The 27021-nt window shown below is 44.1% G+C and overlaps 1 protein-coding gene across 5 annotated transcripts in view; it reads right to left on the minus strand.

Annotated features, from left to right (window-relative positions):
* The window catches only part of NHEJ1 (non-homologous end joining factor 1), an 82294-nt gene that overhangs the window by 8159 nt on the left and 47114 nt on the right, over nucleotides 1–27021 (minus strand). The window contains exon 6 of one of the 5 annotated variants that reach the window (XR_015255570.1): nucleotides 1589–1658. The exons of the other annotated variants lie outside the window; for them this stretch is intronic. The gene's annotated coding sequence lies outside the window, so the exon portion shown is untranslated. The remainder of the gene's footprint in view (nucleotides 1–1588; nucleotides 1659–27021) is intronic. 5 annotated transcript variants of the gene reach the window in all.

Raw genomic sequence — 27021 nt, forward strand, 5'->3', positions numbered from 1 at the left:
AAAGCATCACTCTGAGTGTTGAAGGACCAGAGAAGAAGTAGGCAGATCTTCTAGAAGGCTGCTAGGATGACCAGGAGAGCCTGGGCCTGGGTGGTAGAGGGGAGGTGGCAACGAAGTGACCAGATTCTGGGTATGTCTGAGGGTATGGCCAACAGGATCTGCTGATGGAGTGGGTGTAGCATTCGTAAGGAGTCAAGGATCACCCCATTCCAGAACAGAAGGTGGATGTCACTGAGGGATGACCCAGAAACCGAAAATAAATCCCCAGACCAAAGGAAACCTGAAATGACCCCTAAGTCTGCAACACAGAGCCAGCTGTGGTAGCAAAAGGGTGAGACTAGAAGGAAAGGTGAATCCAATGCCCAGGGGAAGTATCACGGTATAAAAAGAGAAAGCCCAAAGTGGCTTCTCATTCAAAGAGGAAGCAGGAAGATTATCCAGGGATTAGAAAAATAAATTCTTAGAAGAAAAAAGAGAAGCAGAAGCAAGCTTTAAGGTCTGGCTCAAGAGTCCAAAGACTTGGATTTGTACCTTAGGTCTATTTGCTAGCAGGAACACTTAGGGCAAGTTATTATACTTAATCAATGTCTGATCTTGAGAGAGAGAGAGAAAGAGAGATGGAGGGATGGACAGATGGGTGGGATAGCGGGGTGACTAACAACAACTATGGTCATGGTTCATGGAAGGATTAAATGAGAGAGTAGAGTAAGGACCCAAGAAATGTCTGTCCCTTCCCTTTGCAAGGCACACTGAGACTTCTCTTGCCTGGAAAAGTCCAGTGCCAAGCAGGCTCAAGAAATGTCTTGATGCTCTAGTGCAGACAGAGAAACCAGGTCTGACTCAATTATTAACCCTTCCCCACTGCTCTTCCAACAATTCAGTGACAAGTCAAAGCCCAGAGCAGGGACACACTGTCATGGAAACCCTGGTTGGTAACCCTCAGGGAGTTCACTGCCCACCATTGCCACACTAGCCCACTCCTCAGACTCTGGTCAGGACCAAGGCCAGAAGGCTTCTGTACCAACAAGTCCTGGCTTTAAATCCTCACTTTGCCAGTCAGCGTCTATGTTCCTAACCTCTTTTGGCTCTGCTCCCTCACCAGAAAAGCGAGGATACCTAGTGACACCTGTTCATATGAGATTGCTAGAAGGGTCACACGCAATAATGTAAAGGTTGCCAGCTCGGTATATATTATGTTTCCCAATCTACCCCAAACAGCTCTGTTGCTTCTCAAAGATCTTCTTTGATCTCCCAAGTTCAGGACCTACCCAAGAGGTCAAGGTCTTGATTTTCATCCTCCTCACCCTCTTTTTTTTCTGGTGGGGCAGGTGTGACGCTGGAGAGTAAAGCTACCCTCTCCAGAGGCACACAGAGCACAAGCAGCTTGCTCCCCAAAAAACTTCAGCAAAAGCATTCCAACTAGCCCAATTTGTCCAACGATGCTTCAGCCAGGAACCCTTTCCCACCACCCCTTCCTGCTCCCTAGTGTGCCTGGTGCAAAAGGCTCTGCCACGCCATTTCCATTTTAAACCAACACATGCTCAATCAACAAAGGCTATTTGGAAAGTAGAAAAACATAAAACATGACCTGCAGATACATCATCCACAGTTGACAGACAAATGTATTTTGATGGGATTGATCTCTGTTTCTTCAGAGTCTGAGAGAAAAAAAAAAAAAACGTTAATGGGACAGAAAAAAGAGAGAGATGGCATTGATATCCAGGTTTTGCAAATACAACCGCTGGCTCTCCCTCCTCCGCACTTCAGTTACTCCACAGCAGCTCACTTGGATGAGCAGTTTTGGAGTTTCAAGCAAGGTCCAGCCTCTGTCTTGTCCCTCACAGAGCACCCCTGTGAGTTCTCTCAGTTCGCTGATTGCAAATCTTGCTGATTTGGGAGAGAACACAGTACCCTGAGCACACAAGGCACGCTGCCCTTGAAGACGGCATGTGAAGTCCAGACGGCTGAGGCCGCTCCTGTGTTTGGTCTGGGTTAGCTTTGTTTGGGTCTGGGCCCCACCGGGCCTACCCTGACCACTCTGCCCGCCGCTGCTGACCTCACCGTGCTCTCCCGGCAGCCTCTAGCTCCTGAGCACCCGCCCACTCAGCGCTGGGCTCTGCTAAGGAGAGAGCACAGACAGGTCTGGACTTAATCTTGTGTTTGGGGGAAAAAAAAATCTTGCACTGGGGACCCTGCAAATCAAGTGCAGTCCATCTTGCCCCTCCCCACGTTAACGCGAGGTGGGAGAATGGCTGTGTGCACGCGTTCTTACATTCAGGCACGCAGGTATGCCGTCTAGTCAAATCAGTAAATCGCTTTGTGGCCTGCCCTTCTAATGGGATAATTTTGCTGCCTCTCTCTCTCTCACGGTGCTGGAAATGCAATGGAGATAAGATACGCGCATAGTTCAAAACAGTTTGAGATAAAGTCCCGTCCTACTTGTATTATTCAGATTTTTCTGGTTCCACTTGAGGCCTAGTGAGCTCCCTGAACTGCACAGCTAGAAGAGACGGGAGAGGGGAAGAGAGACTATAAAAGAGGTGTCCAAGTAGATGGCTTAACTAATACTAGTAAGATTAACATTTGGAGACACTTTTAATGTACTAGGTACTAGGCTAAGCATTTTAATGCATTTATCTCAATTAATCTCCACAGTAACCCTATCAGCAAGGCACTAAAATCATTGTCATTTTATATATGAGAAAACAAGGGCCCAGAGAGGTTAAGTAACCTAACCAAGGCCACAGCTAGAAAGTGGTAGGGTGGGGAAGTAGAAGACCTGGGAAGCCGGACTCCAGAACGTACCCCTGAACCACTATGCTCTAATACCTCTTAGAGTCACCCCATGAGACACGCATGTCTCCCTTCTGCCCCCGCAACCCATTCCCCACAAGGAAGCTGGTCCCCATTCTGAGGTCCAGTACTAGAAGCTAGCCCTCACCTACTTCTTAACTCCCCAAATAGCCCAAGAGGCTGACAGAAGGAAAAGACAGAAGGCTCTCCAGAGAAGGAAAGCCTTACTCAAGCCCTGGCATGTCCTCCGATGGTACTAGAAAATCAGAAACAGGAGTCTCTGGTACAGGGAGGCTCTAGACTCTAAATCTCCTTTTAAAATAAGTACAGCCCCTCAAAGTCATAGCAGGAAGGCCCCTCAGCTCTGCCCCAAAAGAAAAATAATGGTAAAGGGAGTGGAAGTGAAGGGGGGGGTGGGGGCCGCCGCTCTCATAAGAGCCCTTTGTGGTGGCTGCCTCTGAAAGGAGGTTTTGCTAGACAAGGTGGAACTTCTCAAGGTGACAAGCAAATGGTACAGCCTAAGCTGTGACCCTTTGCTCGCTCCAGAGCCACCCCTCCCCTTTGCAGGGCCAAGCCTAAACTGTCCCAAAGCCCCACCCAGCCCCAGCACAAACCGCGGCTTTCTAGTCTGGGGAGCGCCTCACAAGCGGCAAAGGGGCTGGGGGACCAAAGTGGTTTCCTGGGGGGGAGGAATCCTCGGAGCCCCTCAGAAACTTCAGCAGCAGCTCCCACTCCTTCTCCAAGAACAAGCAGCTCCTGTCAGCTCTGGCTCAGGGAGGGGACTCCGGCCAGCCTGTGCTGGGGAGACAACCAGTCTGAATGACCATCAAGCACCTCTCTCAAGTTCAGCCGCCTCACCATCCTTTCCCCAAACGGAGATGAAACAATGTGGTAAAAATCAGAAAGAAAAAGCGTCATATTTAATAACAACAAAAATCACAGCTATAAGGCAGGCACCTGGCTCTGAAAGCTCTGGATCCCTGCCCTGTGCCACGAGCAACTGTTCAGAAGTGCAGATTTCATTTTCTTTCTTGTGCCAGTGGAGAAGAGAGGACAGTCAGCTGGGTCTACAGGACACAGAGGTGATTTAGAGGACCCGCTAGTATTCTCTGTAGGACCTCTACCACTAAAGGGATTCTCTTTCACTCCAGATTACACGCCTGACAGCTGGGAACACAGCCCATGGCGGCTGTCACCTCATGAGCTCCCTGCCCTCCCCCCCCCCCCACCACGCCTTCTGCCTGCTCCCTGTAGGGTAACACAGTATCCTGTCTACCCTGCAGAATCTTACTCTAGAGGGTGATGCACCGCCTCCCCATATACACATAAGTACACACACACACACACACACACACACACACACACACACTCATGAGAGGGGCCTGATCTTCATGACCTTAGGTAGGTAAAGATTTACTAGGACACAAATCACAAAGGAAAAGATTGATAAACTAGACTACACTAAAATTAGGAACTTCTGTTCACCAACAGATACCACCAAGAGCAAAACAGCAAGCTACAGAATGGGAGGAAATACCTGCAATACATACAAGCAATAACGGACCCATTTCTAGAATATATGAAGAATATATGGAAAACTCTTAAAAATCAATATGAAAAAGACAAATCACTCAAGAGAAAATTGACAAAAGGCTTGGTCAAATCTAAATGACCAATAATTGCATGAAAATGTACAAAACCCCATTAGTTATTAGGGAAGTTAAAACCACAATAGGGTGCCGCTACATACTTACCATAATGGCTAATAGGGAAAGGGCAGATGATATGTGTTGACAAGGATGTGGCACAACCAGAACTCTCAGACGCTGCTTGTGTGAGTACAAACTGAGAGTCACGTTGGAAGACTGGCAACATCTACTAAATCTAAACATATGTGTAACTACGAAGAGACCATTCCAATTCTATGTATGTATCCAGTGCAAATGGATAAATTGCGGAATGATCTTACAGTGAAATATTATCCAGAAATGAAAATTAACAAAGCACTGCTCTCCACAACACGGGTAAACTTCATAAAAATTTTATTGCGTGAAAGAAGTCAGGCATAAAAGAGTATATATTATGTATATAGTTCCATGTCTATGAAGTTCAAAACAGGCAAAAATAACCTATCATATTAGAAGTCGGGACAGCGGCAACCCTTTAGAGATGGTATGTACTGAGTAGAACTGAAAGTTTCTGGTTCCTGATTTGGGTACTGATTATATGGCCATGTTCACTTTGTAATGATTCTTCAAGCTATCTGCTTATGATATGGACACTTTTCTGTATATATCTTACACTTCAATTAAAACGTTTATTAATAAAAGATAAACCACCATGGAAAGCAATCTGGCAGTTGCTCAAAGAGTTAAATGGAGAGTCACTATATGCCCCAGCAATTGTGCTCCTAGGTCTATACCAAAGAGAACTGAAAACATATGTTCATGCAACAACTTTACACGAATGTCCATAGCAGCATTATTCATAATAATCCCAAAGTGGAAACAACACGAGTGTCGACCAACTGATGAATGGATAAACAAAATGTGCCATACCCATATAACGGCAAATTATTCTGCCATAAAAAGGAACAAAGTATTGATACTTGCTTCAGAAGATGGATCTTGAAAACATCAAGTCAAGTGAAAGAAGCCAGATGCAAAATACCCCATATTGTATAATTCCATTTGTGTAAAATATTCAGAATAGGCGAATCCACCTAGAGACAAAGTAGTTTAGCAATTTCCAGGAGCTGAGGGATGGGGGGGGAAATAAAGAGTGACTGCGGATCAGCACAGAGTTTCTTTTTTTAGGGTGATAAAAAGGTTCTGGAATCACAATAGCAGCTATGGCTGTACGACCCTGTGAGCATGCTAAAAACCACTGAATCACACACTTCTGGTAAATGTTAAAGTATACAAATTGTCACTCAATTTTTAAAAGGATTTTTAAAAAAGATAAAGTCTCTGCTCTCCCCCTCTCCTCTTGCCATTCTCCATTCTGTTTCCTCTTTTAGGAATAGACGCTTTGTGCTCGCTTCGGCAGCACCTATACTAAAATAGGAATAGACGCTTAAGCTCTCAACAGGCTTGGACAACTTTTAAAGGGCTTTAATACAGTCAGTGGAGCAGACTCCTGCCTAGTGACTGAGTGACCGGAGTTAGCACAGAACAGGGGCAGAACACAGGATCCAGAGTCACACGCGCCCGACTCTGAAAATACGCCCCTCCCCATTTACATATCCATTTTAGGATCTTAGCTAAGTGACTTAATCCCTTTGAGCCTCAATTTTCTCTCCATAAAATGAGAAAAATAATTCCTATCAATGAGGGTTTCCGAGAGGATTGTTAAATGAGATAATGTGTGAGACGTATTAATCACATTCCTTTGAGAGTTCCAAGCAATCTGTATTCCTTGAAGGCAACCAGAAGAAGCACTGCAATCAGCTGAACAGTGTGGGCTTTGGAGTTGAAATGCTTACACTTGGATCCCCAGTACATCACTTTATCTTGCTAGTAACCTTTGTTTCTCCAACTGTAACCCCAGGAATAATAATACTACCTGCGTTACAGAGTTATCGTGAGGATTAGATGAGATAATGCATGTGAAATGCTTGCTACGCCGCCTGGCACACAGAAAGCGCTCAATAAATATTATATTAACTGTTATTAGCAATTCAATCATTCAACGAAATTGTTGAATATGCCACACAGTGTGCCATGTCCTAAGGATAAGATGGAGTTCACTGCCTTCAAGAAGCTCATATTTTGGTTGAGGAGTCAGACCCATAAACAAATAATTGTTCTTCGTGGCCAGCCACACACTAGAGCCTTTGATTCCCAGTCAATAACACCAGGTCTAAGGTATTATAAAACAAAGCTGGATATGTAAGGAACGGTGTGGGGTGGGGGCAGCGGCGAACACACTAACCATGAATCAACAGTAGACCCTCCTTTTTTTTTTTCTATAAATAGCCTACAAGAATCTAGATAAATAGGCATGCAGACTTCCTCCTCGGCATTACTTCTAACTGGCTAAGGGTTTAACAGCATCTCTTATATATCTATCCCCTGCTGGCTTCAAAGCTGGTCCCTTCTCATCTTTTAGATCTCTGTTTAAATGTCACTTCTTCAGGCCCCTGGACCATATCATCTAAAGTATTTGTCCTTATAGAACTCTGTTCTTTTCCCTCCAAACAATTACAATAATTTTCGACTGTTTGTTTGTTTACTAATTTCCTACCTCCCCAACCAAGCTGTTAGTTCCTAGAATTCAGGTTCATTCTGCCAATATTTACCAAGTGTCTACTATGTGCCAGGCTCTGAAGTATGTGCTGGGCATTCAGTTTGGGGGTACAGACATGACTACTTCGCTCATGGAGCCTACAACCTATATTCACTGAGCTTTGGGATGTAAGTTTTCCCCAATCATGGCTGAGGATCTTCTTTTGACTAGCTCAATTAGATACAGGCCCTTGACTGCCAATCTCTCACTCAGTCCAAAAAACAAGAGGCTGGAACTCTGGGGACTTCTTAGTTCTTCCTTTTGCAGTCCTAGATTCCCATAACCCAGTAGAGTTTAAGTTAGGGCACACGGCACAACCTCAGAGCCATTTCTGCAAGTTCTTATTTAAAAAAGCTATTCAGGGTGCCTGGGTGGCTCAGCCGGTTGAGTGTCCGACTTCGGCTCAGGTCATGATCTCACAGCTTGTGGGTCCAAGCCCCGCGTCGGGCTCTGTGCTGACAGCTCAGAGCCTGGAGCCTGGGTCCTGCTTTGGATTCTGTGTCTCCCTCTCTCTCTGCCCCTAACCCACTTGCATTCTGTCTCTGTCTCTCTCAAAAATAAATAAACATTAAAAAACAATTTTAAAGCTATTCATATCAGTTTGCTAGGAGCAAAAACTGTTGGTATCAGGCAAAGGATGTACTGATTGGGATAGGAGATGGGATGGGAGGTGGGGGGAATAGAGGCAAGGGTCACCCTAAGTCCTGCGGAGAAGGAATAACTAGACCTAGAGGTTCTGAGCCCTTAGCACCTTTCAAATTCAATGCCCTGAGATTTTCTGATGGCAGCTTCCCACAGTCTGAGCTTCTCTATCACTGAGCCTGACTTCATCCCAAAGTCTGCTTCCTGCTAAGGCCAGTCTGAGGTCCAGGGATGCTGAATTAGACTCTAGTAAATATATTCTGCTGCAAGTTTTCTGGGAATAGGTAAAGGGAACACTGTTTTCCAGGTCTGGGGACCAGGAGATAATAAAATTCAAAGGGTTACTGAAAAAGCTGCTTTAAATTCTTTATTAAATAAACAAGGGTATACACGCATGTGCGCGCACACGCACACATACACAGAATAAATCTTGCTTAATAGCAGGAGATAATTCCCGAAAGCAGGATCAAGGAAAAGAATCTCAAGCTACAGAAACAAATAAATTTAGTCACTTACTTGGCACCTTCTGTGAGCCAGATTATGCTAGGTCCAAAGAAATAAATGAATGATTATGGGTTCAGCAAAGTATGTTCAGTTCTATGATACAGGTCTGTGCCCAGTCTGCCTTGAGAGAACAGCATGAAGCAGGCAGGATTTTTCACCCTTGTCAGGGATTTCCAAACTCTGCCCTCAAACTCTCTGCTCTTAACCTACACTGGAGACAAACGGAAGAAATGCTATGGGGTAGACCTGGAGGGTGGAGCTGGGGTAGATATATGTCCGTTAATTCAGAACAGCATACTGAATTGAAAATAGGGGGGAGATCTACAGGAACCAGCGAACTAATAGCCCCCAGCCCAAATCACTGTTGCCAGATTGATCAGAATTAGTGGCATGACTGAAGGAAGGCTAGCAAGGAAAAACAGTGTCATGTAGGGAATGAGATTTTGCAGCTAAATCTGTGTGATATTGTCACAGGAAAATGAGATTCTCTGGAAATCTCTGCACTCAAATTCCTAACTCAGCGCCAGGTTAGAAGAATGCATGTCCTCAGCATTAGCCTCCCTTGCTCCTCTTTGAGCAGATAGTAAGTATCATGTTGTTTTCCTGGCATAAAGACTGCATATCCTAGATGAATACACTGAGCACATCTATGACAGATTAAACATGGAAGCTATAATTTGGAGAAAATGCATGTGGAAAGAATGGCTCTTCCAGGATCCATGATCCTGGCTGGGGGAAGAAGAGAATTTTTTTTTTCACTCAGTATTAAAACTTTACTATTAATTCCAATTACAAGCTGTGTTTTCTTGCCATACTAACATGATGCTACTACTTAGACGATCAGTAGATCTCTTTCTGGATTCATATTGATCTATCCACATTCTACTGGTTCCTTTGACAACCAACACTACATACTTTCTTTTCTTTTTTTTTTTTTTAAAGATTGTATTTTTAAGTAATCTCTACACCTAACGGGAGGCTCGAACTCACAATCTAGAGATTAAGAGTTGCATACTCCACCAATGGAGCCAGCCAGGTACTCCAACAGCACACATTTCCTAGATAGATGATACAATACAAGTAGGAAGAAAACTGTTCTCTATATCAAATACAAATGACTACAAAGTACGTTAAGGTGGCCAAGTCACTTAAGCTCCCTTCTCTGGAGGTGTATTCTATTCACCCACATACCCCCATAAAAGGGCAAGATGAGGTGGTCAAATCTGTACTATGTGACCCAGATCTCCTGAACCCAGCTAATTAGACCAAGGGTGGACATCTGACCCAAGAGAACTCAATCCTTAGACCAATCAGATTCTCTCCATCCAATATGTGACCCAAAAGCCATAGAGCAGGCATTCTTTGCTTTTTTGTGCGTGCCATGGACTCCTATGAAGTCTGGTGAAGGCTGAGGACTCTTCCAAATATGTACAAAAAAACATACAAGAGGGGTGTCTGGATGGCTCAGTCGGTTAAGCATCCAACTCTTGGTGTCAGCTCAGGTCATGATCTCCCAGTTTGTGAGTTCCAGCCCCACATCCGACTCTGTACCGACAATGCAGAGCCTGCTTGGGATTCTTACTCTCTCCACCCATCCCCTGTTCACAGTCTCTCTCTCTCTCTCTCTCTCTCTCTCAAAATAAATAAACATTTAAAGAAAATAAAAAATAAGACATATAAGATTACAAAGAAAACCAATTAGTTAAAATGGTGTTTTTTAAAATATTTTTTAAAATGAGTAATACATTAATATGTATGCTTCTTTATTAATATATTAAACTACAAGATCTAGCTGCAGGCCTAATAACTTGTCATTTCAAACAGCAGTGAATATAAACTATATTTCTTGATAAAATTTCATATATAAATTATTTCATATATAAAATGATATAAACATATCTGTAATATCTATTGGTGACTAAAGTTATAGGCACTGCTAATGCTGTAGTGGTTTGTGTTTATAAGAGAAAGAAATGCCAAATTTCAATTACAGGTTAATGAAGATAAGGTTGCAATTTTCCCCTCCACTTGATTCACGAGTCCCTGAATTCTAAGCATGGATTTTCAAGGGAACCACGGACCCTTGGGTAAAAAAAAAAACCCTGCTGTGGACTTTCACTGAACAACAGTGGATGCTTAGTTAGAACGGCCACGTAGAGTTAGTCCGAGTGAGCAACAAGTCAAACCAAAGCCACGTGCCAGTCAGTAGTTTGTGGGAGCAGAAGCAAACTGGCCAGGGGGCGGGCATGAGGGATAAAAAGTGATTTGAGATCTCTGGGAAAGAAGCCACCTTTCCAGCCCCTGTGAGGCATGGTTAGTGCCCTGAAATTAGGTACCAAGAGATCTCTCTGTGCCTTTTCAGTATATTCCCTTTTCACTTAAGCTAATTGATGAAATTTTCTTCCTGACAATTAATTGCTGAGATAGTATTTAAACAAACAGGGGCACCTGGGTGGCTCAGTTGGTTAAGCATTTGACTCTTGATTTTGGCTCAGGTCATGATCTTGTGGCTTGCGAGTTTGAGCCCCGCATCAGGCTCTGAGCTGAGAGTGTGGAGCCTGCTTAGGATTCTCTCTCTCCTTCTCTCTCTGTCCCTCCCCTGCTTGTGCTCATGCTCTCTCTCTATAAATAAATAAACTTAAAAAGGAAAACAAATAAGCTTACTGAGAGTTGATAATACACTATGTATATTTGTGTATATTAATATTCCACTGGATTATGAATTCCTTAATAGTTGAGACTATGTACAATCTTAATTCTGTAAAACCTGTAGCTGCTGGTTTCTGTGAGCCTGCTGTAGAAGACACTAATAATGTCCAGTGGCTCAAGGGCTCAAAGGGAGGGGGAGAGCGGCCTGTCCTCTGTCTATGTGACCAACCCTGGCAGGCAAACCTGGGCAGTTTAGATATTTCACTTGTAGGAGCCAGACAAAATGAAGCAGGATGAAAAATCAATGAAGTCCTGGAACTATCTGGATCATTATAGATGTTTAGGTTTAGGGAGGGCAAGGGCAAGAGGGAGACATAAACAGCCAGAAGAAGAAACCAAAGCTGTCAGAGTTCTTCTTGGGAAATGCATCTTAAATAGATATTCCATTTTATTGGGGGAAGGGAGGGACTGAGAGGGATAAACTGTGTCCTGATCAGCCTTCCTGTTAACAAAAATAACACTTATGGTCAATGTCTAAACTCCCATTAGACGAATGTAGGTCTGGGGCCACTTCTGTGGAGAAGGGAACAGAATGACCCTCAGGCTTCCCCAGCTGCTTTGCCCACTGTTTTCAACCCACTGAGGGTAAACAGGAAAGAGGGACAGGGGATGGAGGGGAATGGGGCTGAAAATTACTGTTAATTGCTTTAAAATGCAGTGACTGGTGGGTACACGGTATTTGCTTTATTATCCTTTATGCCTTATGTACACCATATATTTTCCTTTATATATGTACCACTATTTTATAGTGAAAATACTTTACTTATTTTTTTTTTTTAATTTGAGAGAGTGCATGCACACAAGCAGGGATGAGGGAAAGAGGGAGAGAGAAGGAGAATCTCAAGCAGGCTCCACACTCAGCATGCTCAACGTGGGGCTCAATCTCATGACCCTGGGATCACGACCTGAGCCAAAATCAAGAGTTGGATGCTCAACTAACTATCTGAGCCACTCAGGTGCCCTATAGTGAAAATATTGTAAAAGACACAGTGAAAACCAGATCAAATCAAACATCAAAAACATGAAAAAGTGAAAATTATTTTTTTTTTTTAAATTTTTTTTTTTCAACGTTTATTTATTTTTGGGACAGAGAGAGACAGAGCATGAACGGGGGAGGGGCAGAGAGAGAGGGAGACACAGAATCGGAAACAGGCTCCAGGCTCTGAGCCATCAGCCCAGAGCCCGACGCGGGGCTCGAACTCACGGAGCGCGAGATCGTGACCTGGCTGAAGTCGGACGAAAAAGTGAAAATTATTTAACACAATATCTGCAGTAACTACCAAAGTCCAAGCATGGTGGTAAGTCCATTGAGGGACATGCTCTCCAGACCTGTGGCCAGTGCCTGGCCCTTCTGGTCTCTGAGTTTAAAGAAGGGCAAGGATTCCAAGGATTCTGAGATTCTAGAAATAAAAATTCTGGATACAAAGTCACTTTCCAGAAAGACAAGAAGACTGGCAGGTTGTAGGTTAGGAAGCTGAAGTGCTTGAAGGTCAACTGCTAAGCCCCAGTTACCTGCTACTAGTTTAACTCAAAATACTCATTCACAACAGGGCACCAGCTAACCCCCTGGCTGGGGTGGCAGTGGAGGGATGTGACCTAAACGTGTCCAATGATGCTCTAAAATCCAGTGCCTACCTAGGTTAGAGCAGGGCCTAACGAGGCATCAAAGAGATAGCAGAGGAGGATGGAGCAGAGACAGACGAAAGTGGGGGTTAAAAGATATGCTTCAAGTTAGACCTCAACTCAGAACAGGAGTGTGGTCATGATGAGGGTGGGTGGTGGGAGAAGAGGGCTGGAGAAAGAGAGAAGCGTGAATCTGCACAGGAGTCAAGACAGGTCTGATGAGGAAATTTTCCTAAATGGATGTGATCAGGCCTGAGGCTAAAAGCTGCTTTCTGAGACTTCAGTCCCTCAGCCCAGGATTTCTACACTCCTTGTCCTCTCTCCTGGCTGCAGCCCAGGTACTCTAAGATCATTTCTAGGTATAGTACATCTCGTGCTCTCTTGGATCTAGGTTTCACTGAGGAGGAAGGATGCCCTGGTTACCTAATTTAGTGCTTCCTACTGATATACTCCCCACTTCCTTGCAGGAAGCCATAATCTTGTGGGTTTAAGATTCCCAGTGAGTTTGCTAAACCCCTAAACCCAGGCTCACTTAGGAGGCAAGAGCAGGCAGCCCTGACACCAGGCTGACCCTAGGGAACAGAAGAGCTACTCCAGGGTTCACCTCCAGGTGAGGGGATGAAGGAAGGACCAAACCTAGGCTCTGGTTACAGGGCATCTTGAACACCTGCTGACAATAAAACATTTTCTGTCAAGGCTTTGGCCCTCCAACCCACCAAAACAGAGGAAGAGGGTGGGAGAGGAATCTTATTCTCTCTGATTCCCACCCCAGGGAATAACAGCTCCCACCCCAATGCCACCCTAAAAGCAACTAGCCAGAGCACAAGGGCACCTAAGGGAGAATCTAAAGGAAGGACTGACCAAGGGTCAAGAGACCGTATGGGTCCCTTCCTAATAAAGGGAAAGCAGATAGTAGACATGGGAGAAAGGCTAAGGAGACACTTGGCCAAGCCATCTTTCCTCCATTCCCATTTGTATTATCTCTAACAAGCAAGGTAGCTTTTGGAAGATCTGTTGGGAGAATAAAGCAGAGAAGGGAAAGGAAGTAAAAGCCAACCATGATAAAAAGAGACTATGTAGCGTGTAGACGTCTAGCCCAAGAGGCCAGGTCTCCAGGTCTTGAGGAGCTTATCTTTCACCAAGAGTCCTAAGTGTTAAAGGAGCTCACCACCAGTGCTTAGCACGTGTTTCTATATCAGTACAATGCTTTACACCTGGTGGTCACTTAACAGCTGTCCCCTGCCCAGCTCTTTCCCCACATAATAAAAACCTTAGTTCATGCAGACCCTTAGTCTGTGCCCATTTCTTGTGCCCAGGACTGATCAGGAAGAGCCTTACCAGAGCAGCAAGAGCCAAGAGTGAATAGGAATGGTGCCACTGATAGCAGGAATTAGTTTCTCAATCAAATTCTTAATAACCTGGGATCTAGTTCAGAGAGAAGGGGCATGGCACTATTATAAATGCAGCTGGAGAGGGAGCATCATCAGAATAATGTTAAAAGAGCAAAGGGGCAGGTTTTAAGGCAGACAGGAAGTAAGAAACATTTTCACTGAGGTCATAAGGCGTGCTGAAGACAAAAAACCAGAGGTATAGTCAGTTAGACTATATCTGGGTTGGGCCCAAGAAGAGAAGCTTTGAGAAGCTGACAAAAAGTAAGAGGGTCAGTAAACCAAAACGTAGATTGGGGGAGAAAGGTGGAGACTCACTTACTGAGGGGCTCCTGGTGCAAAGCATTTTGCCTCATCCAGAAACCCTTCCTAAAACTGGATCCCAAAGCCCAGAAATCAAAGAACCATATTGAGAGAGGGACACTTGGAGAAGAAGGAAACATGGAGCTCTAAGATTTCCTTCTTTCTAAATAATTCAGGGCAGGAGGAAAGTGAGAGGGCCAACTTCTTGCTATTTTGGTCTTTTTTTTTTTTTTTAATGACTTTGAACTTTGTATTGCATAAAGTTGGTAGAATTTTGCAAGACTAGTCCCCCAGGAGGGGAACACCTGATGAGGGAGAAGAGTTGGTAATAAGCCAGGAAAGATTCTGTAAATATAAGGTGCTGCAGAGACACACAAAATTACTGCTCATTGGACTCAACTGGGCAGTCACCTATGCTCTGTGATCATGCCTAAAACTAGATGGGCATTAATTCAACAGATATTTACTGGGACCCACTGTGTTCCAGGTACTGTTCTTGGTTAGTGAGACACAAAAATGAACAAAACATAAAACAATTCCAGCCCTTGTGGCACTTATATTTTAGTGGTAGAAGACCGGTAATATAAAATAGTAAGTATGTTGGCGGATGTTGCATTCTATAGGGAAAAAAAGAGAGTAGCGTAAGGAATTGAGAGTGTAGGGATGGAGGAGTGGATTGCTGTTTTATTTTATTTTATCTTATTTTATTTTATTTTATTTATTATTTAATTTTATTTATTATTTAATTTTATTTATATGTGAGGGAGAGAGAGAGCGGGGGGGGGCAGAGGGAGAGAGGGAGAGAGAGAGAGAAAGAGAGAGAGAGGAGAGAGAGAGAGAGAGAGAGAGAGAGACCCAAGCAGGCTCCATGCTCAACGCAGATCCCAATGTGGGGCTCAGTGCCATGACTCTGGGATCATGACCTGAGCCAAAATCAAGAGTTGGACACTCAACCAACTGAACCACCCAGGCACCCCAGATTGCTGTTTTAAATAGGGTAGTCAGGGGGCGCCTGGGTGGCGCAGTCGGTTAAGCGTCCGACTTCAGCCAGGTCACGATCTCGCGGTCCGGGAGTTCGAGCCCCGCGTCAGGCTCTGGGCTGATGGCTCAGAGCCTGGAGCCTGTTTCCGATTCTGTGTCTCCCTCTCTCTCTGCCCCTCCCCCATTCATGCTCTGTCTCTCTCTGTCCCAAAAATAAATAAACGTTGAAAAAAAAATTAAAAAAAAATAAATAAATAGGGTAGTCAGGGTGGGCTTTGAGGAGATGATATCTGAGCAAAAAACTTGAAGAACCTGAGAGATTTAGCTCATGGATATCTGAAGGACAAGTGTTGGAAACAGAGGAACAGCTAGTGCAAAGGCCTAAGACGGGAGTGTGTACAGTGTATTGAAAGAATAATAATATGGTCAATGTGTCTAGAGTGAAGTAAGGGAATAAGAGATTGTAGGAGAGGTCAGAGAGTAGTTATGGAGGTCAGATAATATAGGACCTTATCAGTCACTCAAAGGACTGCTTTTACTTGAAGTGAGATGGGTTTTGAGCAAAGAAGTGGCATCAACTGACTTAGAACGTTAAAGGATCAGTCCAGCTTCGAAGTTGAGAACAGACTATAGGAGAGCCAGGTGGAAGCACAGAGTCCAATTAGGAGGTTACTATAGTCATCTGAGCAAAAACTGAAGGTGGCTCAGATCAAGGTGGAAGAAGCAGTGGAAAGTTCTGTATCTATTTTGAAAGAGGAGCCAACAGAATTTCCTGATGGACTGGATGAGAGAAAAAAGGTAAGAGTTAAACATGATTCCAAGATTTTTAATTGAACAAGCAGAAGGACAGAGTTGCCATCAACTGAGAAGGAAAGGTTATAGGAGGCCCATGTTTGGCATATGCGTGCTGTGGAGACAGAGGGAAATCAGGGGTTCAATTTTAATGTGTTGAGTTTGAGCTGTCCAACAGACTTTCAATGGGAAATGTTGGACAAGCAGCTGGAAACACAAGTCTAGGGTCTGGGAAGATCTGGACTGGAGATACAGGAATAAAGATGGTATTTAAACCCATGAGGTTGAATGTAATTACCAACAGAGTGAAATGTATGTAGAGATCAGAAGAGGACCAAGAACCAAGCCTTGGAGATAGTACAGGAAAAAAGAAATCATCAAAGGAGATTGGGAAGAAGTAACCAAGAAACAGAAAATAAGGCCAGGAGAGTGCACAGCTCTGGAAGTCAAGCGAAGAAAGTATATCAAGAAGGACTGGCTGACTAATTGTATGAAAGGCTGCTTGTAAACCAAGTAAGATGAGAACTAAGAACTAACTATTGGATTTTGCAATGAGAAAGTCAGCAGTGATCTTTTCAAGAACAATTTCAGTACAGTGATACGAGTCAAAACCCCAATGAAGTGGTTTTAAAAAGAACAGGAAGAGAGGGACTGAACACAATGTAAATAGACAGCTCTTGTAAAGAGTTTTGCAACAGAGTGGGCAAAGAAACAGACTAGTAACTGGTGGGCAAAGTAAGATATCAAGGGGAGGATTTTCCAGATGGGAAAAATAATAGCACATGTGTATGCTAATGTGATAAACCTAAAGAAATCAATAGGTTAGAGAGAGGAGAATCGCCGGAACAATTTCCTTGATACGTGACATGGAACCTAATGCACAAATGGAGGAACTGCCTGTAGACGGGCAGATGGCAAACTTACCTATGCAAAAAGGCAGAAAGGCAGTGTATGAGAGCATATATGTTGGCAGTGAGTAGAAGTGGTGGTGGAAATCTGTTAAGTTCACTTCTGATGACTCTTCTTTTTTTTTTTTCCCAGCAAAATAGGAAGCAGAGTGAAGGTGGCTTGGGGAAAGAGGAGGTGTAAAAGGACGGGAGAGTGAATGGGTCAGGGAGACACAATATGACTGCCTGGCAGTATTAGGGTGCATTTGAAGTTCATGGCCAAGAATTTAAATTGAAACTAGTCAGCACAGATGTTATGTCTTTTGTTTTGTTTGTTTTGTTTTGTTTTTCTGACCATGTTTGGCTACATATGCAGGTATGGAGGAGGTCAAAAAGTCGGGTTTAACTGTACACAAGACAAGAGATGGGCAATAGAATCAAAACGTATGCAAGGAAGTGATTATAATGATTGACCACAGGAGCTGAGTAAAGAAGGGAAGCAGGACATCAAAGAAGCCAGGACAATAAAAAGGAGGGTAAGATCAATGGACTGCAAGTCCCTGCAGGATTAAAGGAAAGCTGAGTCAAGGTAGAGAAAGAGACCTGGAAGAGTAAAAGGAATGAGTGGCTAGAAAGTGAGATGTATAAAATTGAGATTATGGAGGGGCTGCATTTATTAGCCATGACAAGGTCTAGAGTAGGCTCTAAGGCAGAGTTTCTAAACAGCAGCACCATGGCCTGGACAGCTTCTTTGTTGTGGGGGGTGGGGGCATCCTGTGCACTATGGGTATTGAACAGAGTCCTGGATACTACCCACTACTACCAGATGCCAGTAGTGCCTCTCAAGTTATGCAACCAAACATGTCTCCAGACACTGCCAAATGTTCCCTGTGGACAAAACCCCTCCTTGTTAAGAAGCACTGCTCTACAGTAGGACCACAGAAATCAGTGAATGAGATATAGCAGAGGTCAAAATAATTCAGGAAGACTGGAGAAAGTGGCAGTGAATCAGCAGCTCAAGTCCTCAAGAAACAGATAGGAATGAGTCAGAGTCACTGCACTATAGCAATAAAGAGTACTGGATGATAGAATCGTTTGTTATGGTTTGGTTTGGGTTTTTTGTTTGTTTGTTTAAGTAGGCTCTATGCCCAGTGTGGAGTCCAATGTGGGGCTCAAACTCACAACCCTGAGATCAGAACCAGAGCTGAGATCAAGAGTTGGACACTTAACTGACTCAGCCACCCAGGCGCCCCTGGATGATATAAACTGACGAGAGCGTGAAAACCGGGCTTTTTAGGGAAGGAAAAGGAGAATGGTCAGAAAGCAGCAATTAGAAGCATGAAGGATACACATCCCACCACCATACTCAGTGATAAGAGGACTGTAAGAAAAGAAATAGCCACCATGTGAGTGGGCTGCAGATAAAGAAGCATCCTCAGCAAAAGCCATGTTTCTGAGCAAGGAGAAAGGAATGCTTAGAGAAGAGACTGAAGAGGAAGGACATTTTGCTGATGATGCACTATTGATTCCAGAAGGCATAGTGGAAGGGGTTCAGGAACTGGGGAAGGCTGAGAAAAGAGGACAGAGTGAAGAAGTGCAAGACACGCTCCTCCAACTGGAAGGTGGAATCCGGTGGGAGGTCCACTAAGGGCAGCGGTGGTTTGGCAGACACAGGTCTTCAAAACAAGAGAAGAAAAAAGCTTCCTGTTATTTTAGCAAGAAGGTGGACCTAAGGTAAGAATCTGCCGGGAACATGGCACGTGCCACTAGGAGTGACACTATAATTACCAACCCTAGGCTAGACCTGGTCTAGAATAAGAAGGTAATTTTCTAGGCTTCACTGAGGAGCAGCACCAGCTTTAATACAAGAAGGCCAACCAGACAGACACACATCTATCGGGAGATGAGAACAAGGGTTTCAAAAGTCTAGGAGCTGAGGAAATCTTCAAGAAGGGTAAAGCTTGAGTAAGATTAGTGCAGACAGGCCTAAAGCCCTAAGTGACATTCTTGGGGTCAATTAGGGAAGTGCCTTCCTCACTAGGGGATTAGAAATTAGGGTGATCTAAGAGGGGCAAGTGGCTCTAAAGAAGCAATGGAATATGGCCAAGAACCCACAGGACCAGACCTAGTGATTACACTGTGGAAGAGAAGCAGAATGTGAATTCCCAGATGAACCGAGAAGCCCCCTAAACCAGACAGGGTTGAGAAAAGGAACCTGGACTAGGGGGAAGCTAAATAAATCAAATTAAGAAATAGCAAAGAACGCTATCAGGATAAGGAACTGGTACTGGGTAAACTCATCCAGTACTTTCTCTTCCTCTAAGAAAAATTACAAAATGATATACTGACTTAACACTTAGATATACATTTAACACTTCATTTTATTTTTATTTTTTTTTTACATTTATTTATTTTTGAGAAACAGAGTGAGACAAAGCATGAGCGGGGGAGGGGCAGAGAGAGAAGGAGACACAGAATCTGAAGCAGGCTCCAGGCTCTGAGCAAGCGGTCAGCACAGAGCCTGATGCGGGGCTTGAACCCACAAACGGTGAGATCATGACCTGAGCCGAAGTCGGACACTTAACCGCCTGAGCCACCCAGGTGCCCCCATTTAACACTTCATTTTAAACACTACAGAAGTATAGAAGTAAAAGGCCCCCTCTCTTCATCCCCAACCCATTCTCAGAGGTAACCACTGCGAACAATTTGGTGTGTATCCTTAACCAGACTCTTTCCTATTCTTATATATAAACATACATACACAAAGGTGATTTCCCCCCACAAGGAGCCACATAGTATATATTCGTACGCATTTTGCTTTCTTCACTTACTAGTATAGGATGGCCATCTTTTCACGGTATATACAGGTCTACCTCATTCTTTTTAATTGCTTCATTGTATTTTGTTTTACCGATAAACCATAATTTTTTTCACATTTACATAACAGGCATTTAAACTGTTTCCAATTTTCCCCATTAGAAGCAACGCTGCTTTGAACATACTCATGCACATGTGTTCACAAGTTAATACCCCTACAGATTACATTCCTACCTGCTGGATTAAAGGGTATATCTGGGTGGCTCAGTCAGTTGAGCGTCTGACTTCAGCTCAGGTCATGATCTCACAGTTCCGTGAGTTTGAAACCCATACCAGACTCGCTGCTGTCAGCACAGAGCCTGCTTTGGATCCTCTGTCCCTCCCCCTCTCTCTCTCTGCCCTTCCCCTGCTCACATTCTCTCTCTCTCAAAAATAAACAAACATTAAAAAAATGTTTAGGGGCGCCTGGGTGGCGCAGTCGGTTAAGCGTCCGGCTTCAGCCAGGTCACGATCTCACGGTCCGTGAGTTCGAGCCCTGCGTCAGGCTCTGGGCTGATGGCTCGGAGCCTGGAGCCTGTTTCCGATTCTGTGTCTCCCTCTCTCTCTGCCCCTCCCCTGTTCATGCTCTGTCTCTCTCTGTCCCAAAAATAAATAAAAACGTTGAAAAAAAATTTTTTTTAAATGTTTAAAGGATATATCTGATACTGCCAAAAGACTGCCCTCCAAAAAGAATATATCAATCTATATTCCCACTAAAATTGTATGAAGAATGCCCAATTCCCCATAATCTTGCCAAAGATATAACAATCGATTTCAATTTTTGCCAACTGATAGAAGAGGATCTCATTCTTGTTTTAACGTGAACTCTATTTTGTTCTGTTTGGTGGGGGATGATACATCAATTTGAGAACAATGAGAACTGTTTTCCAATTTGCTTATATACATCAACATTGAACCAAAAACAAAGTGTCTTTGTTAAATACACTGAATCCTAAATGGAAAGAAATAAGAGAATAACAATAATTAGACATGTAACCAATACTTTTGATTGTTTATTATGTGCCACACCATGAAATGCACTCAAGTATGTATCATACTGAGCCCTCACAACTCCATGAGAACATGTGTATGCCCATCTTCCACAAAAAGAAACTGGAGCCAGATAGGTTACGTAACTTTCTCAAAGTCACACATCTAGTAACTGAGTAGAACCAGGTTTTGAACCCAGACCACCAGACTCTGGAGCACCCATTTAGACAAGTTAAGTAACTTGCTCAGCAAAGTCCTGTAGCCAGTAGATGGTGCCGTCAGGATTCAAAGCCAGGTCTGCCTAACTCCAGAGCACCCATATGCAAGGTGTTTGTTTGTTTAACAGAACTTACATCATCTATATGAATAATGTAATGATAGTACAGGGAAAAATTTGTTCCTATCTAAACTTTTTTTTTTCTTTTGGTTCTGGTTTTGGTATTTTTGGTTCTGTTTTGCCTAAGGTTAAAAAAACAAAATACTGACATTGCCTTGGCTGGACTAAAGGCAGGGCCACTGCATCGCATGACTCAGAGGCATCCTACTTGACGTGAATGATGCTCACTGGAGCCGCTTGGTACCCAGCCTGCAGGGCTGAATGTGGTGGCCCTGGGCCAGATACAGACTGACTAAAGGAAATGGCAGATTTCCCCCCACAATTAGGCCAAAAGAGCTAAGGAAAACAGAGTGCCCCCTAGTGGCTGAGAACAGTGTGGCAACTGCAAACATCTAGCTAGAGATCTCCAGAACTGACAGAATGAGGCTGGTTGCGGAAGTGAAACCAGGAGACATGAAAAACGAATCGCTACTGTATCCGGAGTGTGCAAGTGAATGCAAGATGTGTCAAGACTACTCTGGAGAGTCCATGGTTCCTCCAGGAAACAAAGGAGAACAGAAGAAAAGTATCACCCAGAACTCGGGTCTTGAGAATAAGATGCCCACACAGTAAATGAAGACAGGAAAGGGAAATGATTTTACTAAACCGGAGAAGGTGGGGATATACATAAATAGACTCAAGACTAGATAATCAGTCCTGGAAACTTCTGAGTAATCTTCCAAAAGGCACCTCCCCCACCCCCCCCAAAAAAGCACTAGAAAATTAGGAGAACCTTGAAAATGTTCTCAAGGGGGAAAATGATGCTAAAAGAAACCCAGATGTGGTGAATGGAAAATGAATGGAATTTTGGATTCATTCCTACTGTCAGCCTCTCTTAGAATTGAGGCAAAGGCAATTGCAGACTTGGGAAGAAAGGCTTAACTTGACCAAATTAAAATGGCTTAAAGCCATGAGGAGACCATGGGTAAAACAGAAACACACATCAGCTGGGCAGAAGATGGGCCCTGAGAATCAGCACAGTAAACGAAAGAGGCGGAGCAGATACAGCCAAGGTAAACATGATTAGAGCAAGTGCCAATCACTTGCTTGATGGGGAAGGAGATATTCTGGGTAAGCGCATTTTCTAGTTTCATGTTTACCATTTGTTACTTACATAGGTTATCAATCTTCAAAGAATTTACAAGTATGTTGTAAAATAAAAATAACACTAAAATACAAGACACCTCATCATCTTCCAGTGACGTTGGGTGTTTATCAAAAGTATCAATTTCACTACTGCCCAAGGTTTGTACAGAATCTGGTCTCAGTTACTGACCTGCCAAAAATCTGGCTAAGAGGAAAGAATCCAGAAAGATGGCACCAAATTAGGAGATGACAATATGCCCAGAGGGTTTAGTTCAAAGGACTTAGTACATTTAGAAGTATGGTGAATGATAATGGGGCACAGAAGAACAATGCCACGTTCACTCTGACAACTCACTTGACTGTATTTCTATGAGAGCAAAGACTTTGTTTCGGTAACTGCTCTATCCCTGCATCTAGATTAGTGACTGGCACATAGTAGGCACTCAAAAAATACTCAAAGGAAGAATAAATGTTGTCCTGCTTAATGCCCTTTCCCATTCTCCACTCCCCCGCCCCGACAAAAAAAAAAAAATATTTCTGGAAAGAAAGAATGAGTGCTATTCACTCTAATATCCTTTTCCACATTCTCTACTTAGAGAAATTCTCATCCTTCAAGGTCCAGCTCAAATTTCTTTTCTTTCTTAAGGTCTTCCCCGAGATCCATTCCTGCTGCCCACCACCCAACCTTCTTCAAAAAGCCAGAATTAAACCTTTTTTATTCTTTGCTTCCAAAGCACATCACTTGGACCTATATTTGCTTTCATTTTGTTCTGCATCGTGTTGTAATTTAGTCTTTGCATGTCTGACCCTTCAGACATGGGTTATAAACTCCTTGAGGGCAAAGTTTTTGAGAGATTCGGTTATTCTGGAACCCCCGCCTTCTAACATAATGCCTAACATAATGCCTAGCGTAATTACTTAAATGGCTGCTAAGTTTAATAGAACAGAAGGACATCCTTGGTGTCTAATAGAAAGCCAGCATATAATAGGTGCTCAATAAATGTTTATTATATGAATGAACTGAAAGAAAGATACCAACAAAACTAAGTTCTGTGCCCGAAATCCCAATTGAAGATAGAGAAGAGGTCTCTTTCCCCTGGTTCTGAGAGACTTGCCTGGTTCACGTGCCCAGGATCAGGTGCTCCCGCAGCAGAACTGCAGAGATAAGTCTCCGGGAGTGCCAGGAAGAGGACCATAACTGATGTGAGGTGGGGGGGGGGGGGGGGGGTGGAAGGATGAAAAAGGAGGGAGCGAGCGATGAGGGGTGCAAGGCAGATGGCCTAAGTGACGTCTGGCACTACATACGATAATCTTCTGCTAACACTGGGAGAGTGTAAACACTCAAGCAGGGAGGAATTGTTTAGCCTGGTCTGAAGAGCTAAAAGTAGGAGAAAGGATGAAACAAGGGATGGGTGATCAAAGCCCTGTGACAGGAAAGCCAACCAGGGGAGACGCTGCTCTCCTTGGACTCGGAAAACAACGTCACATACACTTTCACAGATATCAACTAGCGTTATTATCCTCATCTTCAGGCATAAAGGAGGTCTACAAACAGATTATTGAAATGGGAACAACTGAAACCTAAAACAAAGAGCCTATGCTTGCAACACGAAGTCCTTTTACCATTCTGCAAGATAGAGCCCCACACTCCAATGTTATTAGGCAGTGCCCAAAAGCACCACTAATTCAGACTGCACCGTTAAGAGAAAGCACCTTCAAGAGAAGAGGAGGGAGAGAAAGGAATCAGTGCAGCAGTGGGACTGGCATCCCCCGGTTCCGTAAAACACATGAAATCTCCCTTCTGGGTCCTCATTTGCTGCTTTCCATTTTAGTCTAACAAAGACACCTCTCAAAGTGGTGTTTGCTGAAAACGTACTCATCTCTTCCTATTTCCCATTCCACTCCAAGCTGGGCTGCCCGCTCTCAGGAAGTTTGAGTGGGGGTCAATGGTGCCTACAACGTTAATACTAAGTGCTGAGTGGTAGGAACAGAGAAGATAAGGTTTCCCGCTTCAAAGAATTCGCAATCTACTTGAAGAGACACAATATAAATGTATGCGAATCGCAAGGAAATAATTGCAAAGAAACATGCGACATAAGCAAGAAAAAACAGGATAAACTATATAACTGCAAATGGTCTATGAAGTAAGAGGAAGATAAAACAGACCCAATAATTCAGGAAAGGCTTCCTGGCAGAGGTAAATTTTCTTCCTGAAGAAGAAAAACTGAGGAGCACTTGGGGGGCTCAGTCAGTTAAGTGTCTGACTCTTGATTTTGGCTCAGGTCATGGTCTCACAGTTTGTGAGTTCCAGCCCTGCATCAGGTCCTGTGCTAACAGTGTGTAGCCTACTTGGGATTCTCTCTCTCTCTTTCTCTCTCTCTCTCTCTCTCTCTCTCTCTCAAAATAAATGAATAAATAAACTTAAAAAAAAAGAAAAGAAAAACTGAAATGGACTGACTGAAATGATGTATGGGTTTATAAAAGCTAGAAGGAACGCTGGGGTGTATTCCATCAAAATTGCTCGTTGACAGATGAAGAAACAGAAGCCCAGGGAGCTTAAGTAATATGTCCAGTGACAAAGAGATAAGCAGAAGAAATGGAATGCAGATCAAAGTATTCTGTCTTCAAATCCAGGGCAGACAGGGGCACCTGGGTGGCTCAGTCGGTTAAGCATCCGACTTTGGCTCAGGTCATGATCTCACTGTTCGTGAGTTCGAGCCCCACATCAGGCTCTGTGCTGACGGCGCCAGGCCTGGAACCTGCTTCGAGTTCTGTCTCTCCCTCTCTCTCCCTTGCTCACACACACATTCTCTCTCTCAAAAAGAAATAAACGTTAAAAACAAAATTCAAATCCAGGGCAGACAACAGGAGCAAGAGTTGGCAAATGCCTGTGAGGAAGAAGGTTCCCACAGATGGGCTGGCCGTGACAGAGGGACTGTTTCATTGGGTCCTGAGAGGTAAGTCCCAGTCTACTGCCAGATGAGCTGAGTAGTTCCATGTGAGACTGCACTTTTGTCCCCTCCAGGAGCACCCGTCACACCTTAGTGACAGGGGCCCTGCACGACTTCTGCATTTCCCATACCACACGCCCTGCTCCTAGACTCAGCTCCTAGCAGCTACCATTTCTACTCCCAGATCCCATCTAGTCCTAAGGGCCCCCAAAGCTCCAAGATACAAACTAACCAAGAAGCTACTCCACATATGAACTTCTGGTTCTGCTCACAACCCCACCCTCCTCCTTTGCCCCCACCAACACGGAGGAAACCAGATGTACAAATGGTTAACAGAGAAAAAAGAAAAAATCCCACCCAGACCACTTGAAACGCGGCTAGTCTGGCTGGGCTTCGAGTCCGCTCAGCGACTGCTCCATGCCTGCTATTTATAGCCTCTGGGTGCCCAGCCCAGCTTCCAGGTCACTAATTGTGGCCCAGCCCCGAGCCAATCCCCCCATCTCCTCCCCCGCCTTGGCAACACAGGGAAAAAGAAGCAAATCCAGTTTTGTCTGGCCCAGGAAGAACAGCCAGGAGTGAGATCTGAATCCAAGACCCTATATTATATATCTTGTAGAACGTATCAAAACTGTCCAGAAAGGTCTGCCCTCACACTCTAAATCCTGGAGAGCTGCACTATCCCTTCCTTCTAGAGCAAGCATCCTTTCCTGAATTCTTCAAGTTCATCCAAACTTGAATCCTAATTTCAGGCTAACCCATTCAAATACTGGAGAGGGGAGGTATGGGTTTAGGCCACGAAGGACACCAGTAAACGGTCTAGTCAAGAGCGTACGTCTTTGAGTAAATGCTTAAGCACCCATAGATTGGTATCTTGTCCCTTCTTGGGGTCTATTTGCTAGATGACCTACCTGTTTATTTGTTTTACTACTCTACCACAAGAAAAGTACCCAGGGCGGAGGCTTGCTCAGTATTAAACCTCTCAGAATTCTTTTCTAGCACCCACCAAATACATTTGAAATCCCCCACATTCTTAGTTTCAGATAGAGGCCCTGAATATGATAGTTTTATTAGGGCACTATAAATAATCGCTTCTGATTCCAAGATGCTATTATTTGCATGTTATTCTATAACATTGTTTTCCCCCTAAGAGTACAGACGACTCTGAGATGGGCAGTGACTTTTTTTTTTTTTTTTTTAACATATGAGACTTTGTGAAGTTATTCTGAGTAGAGAAAGGCTTTTTTTTTTCATAAAGGCATGGCGGGTGGGGGTGGGGGTGGGGAGCTTGGCAAAAAGACCCAGCGAAGCTTTCTCTGTCAGTTCTGTATCTATGCTACACTGGGGTGACCCCCAGCAGGCCATATACTTGATGATTAATTCTATATCTGAAGCCTTGTCTCCATCCTGGTGAAGCCCGCCCACTGTCAAGGATGTTCGTCTTCAGAGCAAAGGGCTGGGACCAGAGGTGTGGGGACAGTTACAGGTTATGGCAAAAGGGAGAAGCGCTCTTCCTTTCCCAGTGCCTAGCTAGGCTTACCTCTCTTTTCAGACAGTCCAACAAACCCATAGGCCCCTACGTCCTTGACCACGACTGCCCAAGACTACGCACGCCAGTGTCAGTCTTCTCCTTCTTGTTTTGGGGTTCATCTGGGCCACTGGGTAACATGCCAAGGATTCTGGTTTACTGGAGCCAGAGCCAGAACGCTGCTGTGCTATCTCATCATCACCCACAAATACCAATTCCCAGCCCCAAATGGCCCCAAATCTTTCCTCCCAAGACCACAAGGGGAAAAAAAGTTTCCAAATTAAAAAACTAAAACTGGCAACAAAGGTGCCCCATGGCAGTAACCTTT

Source organism: Puma concolor, chromosome C1, assembly GCF_028749965.1.
Source record: "Puma concolor isolate L17-30 chromosome C1, mPumCon1.1.hap2, whole genome shotgun sequence".
Lineage (NCBI taxonomy): Eukaryota > Metazoa > Chordata > Mammalia > Carnivora > Felidae > Puma > Puma concolor.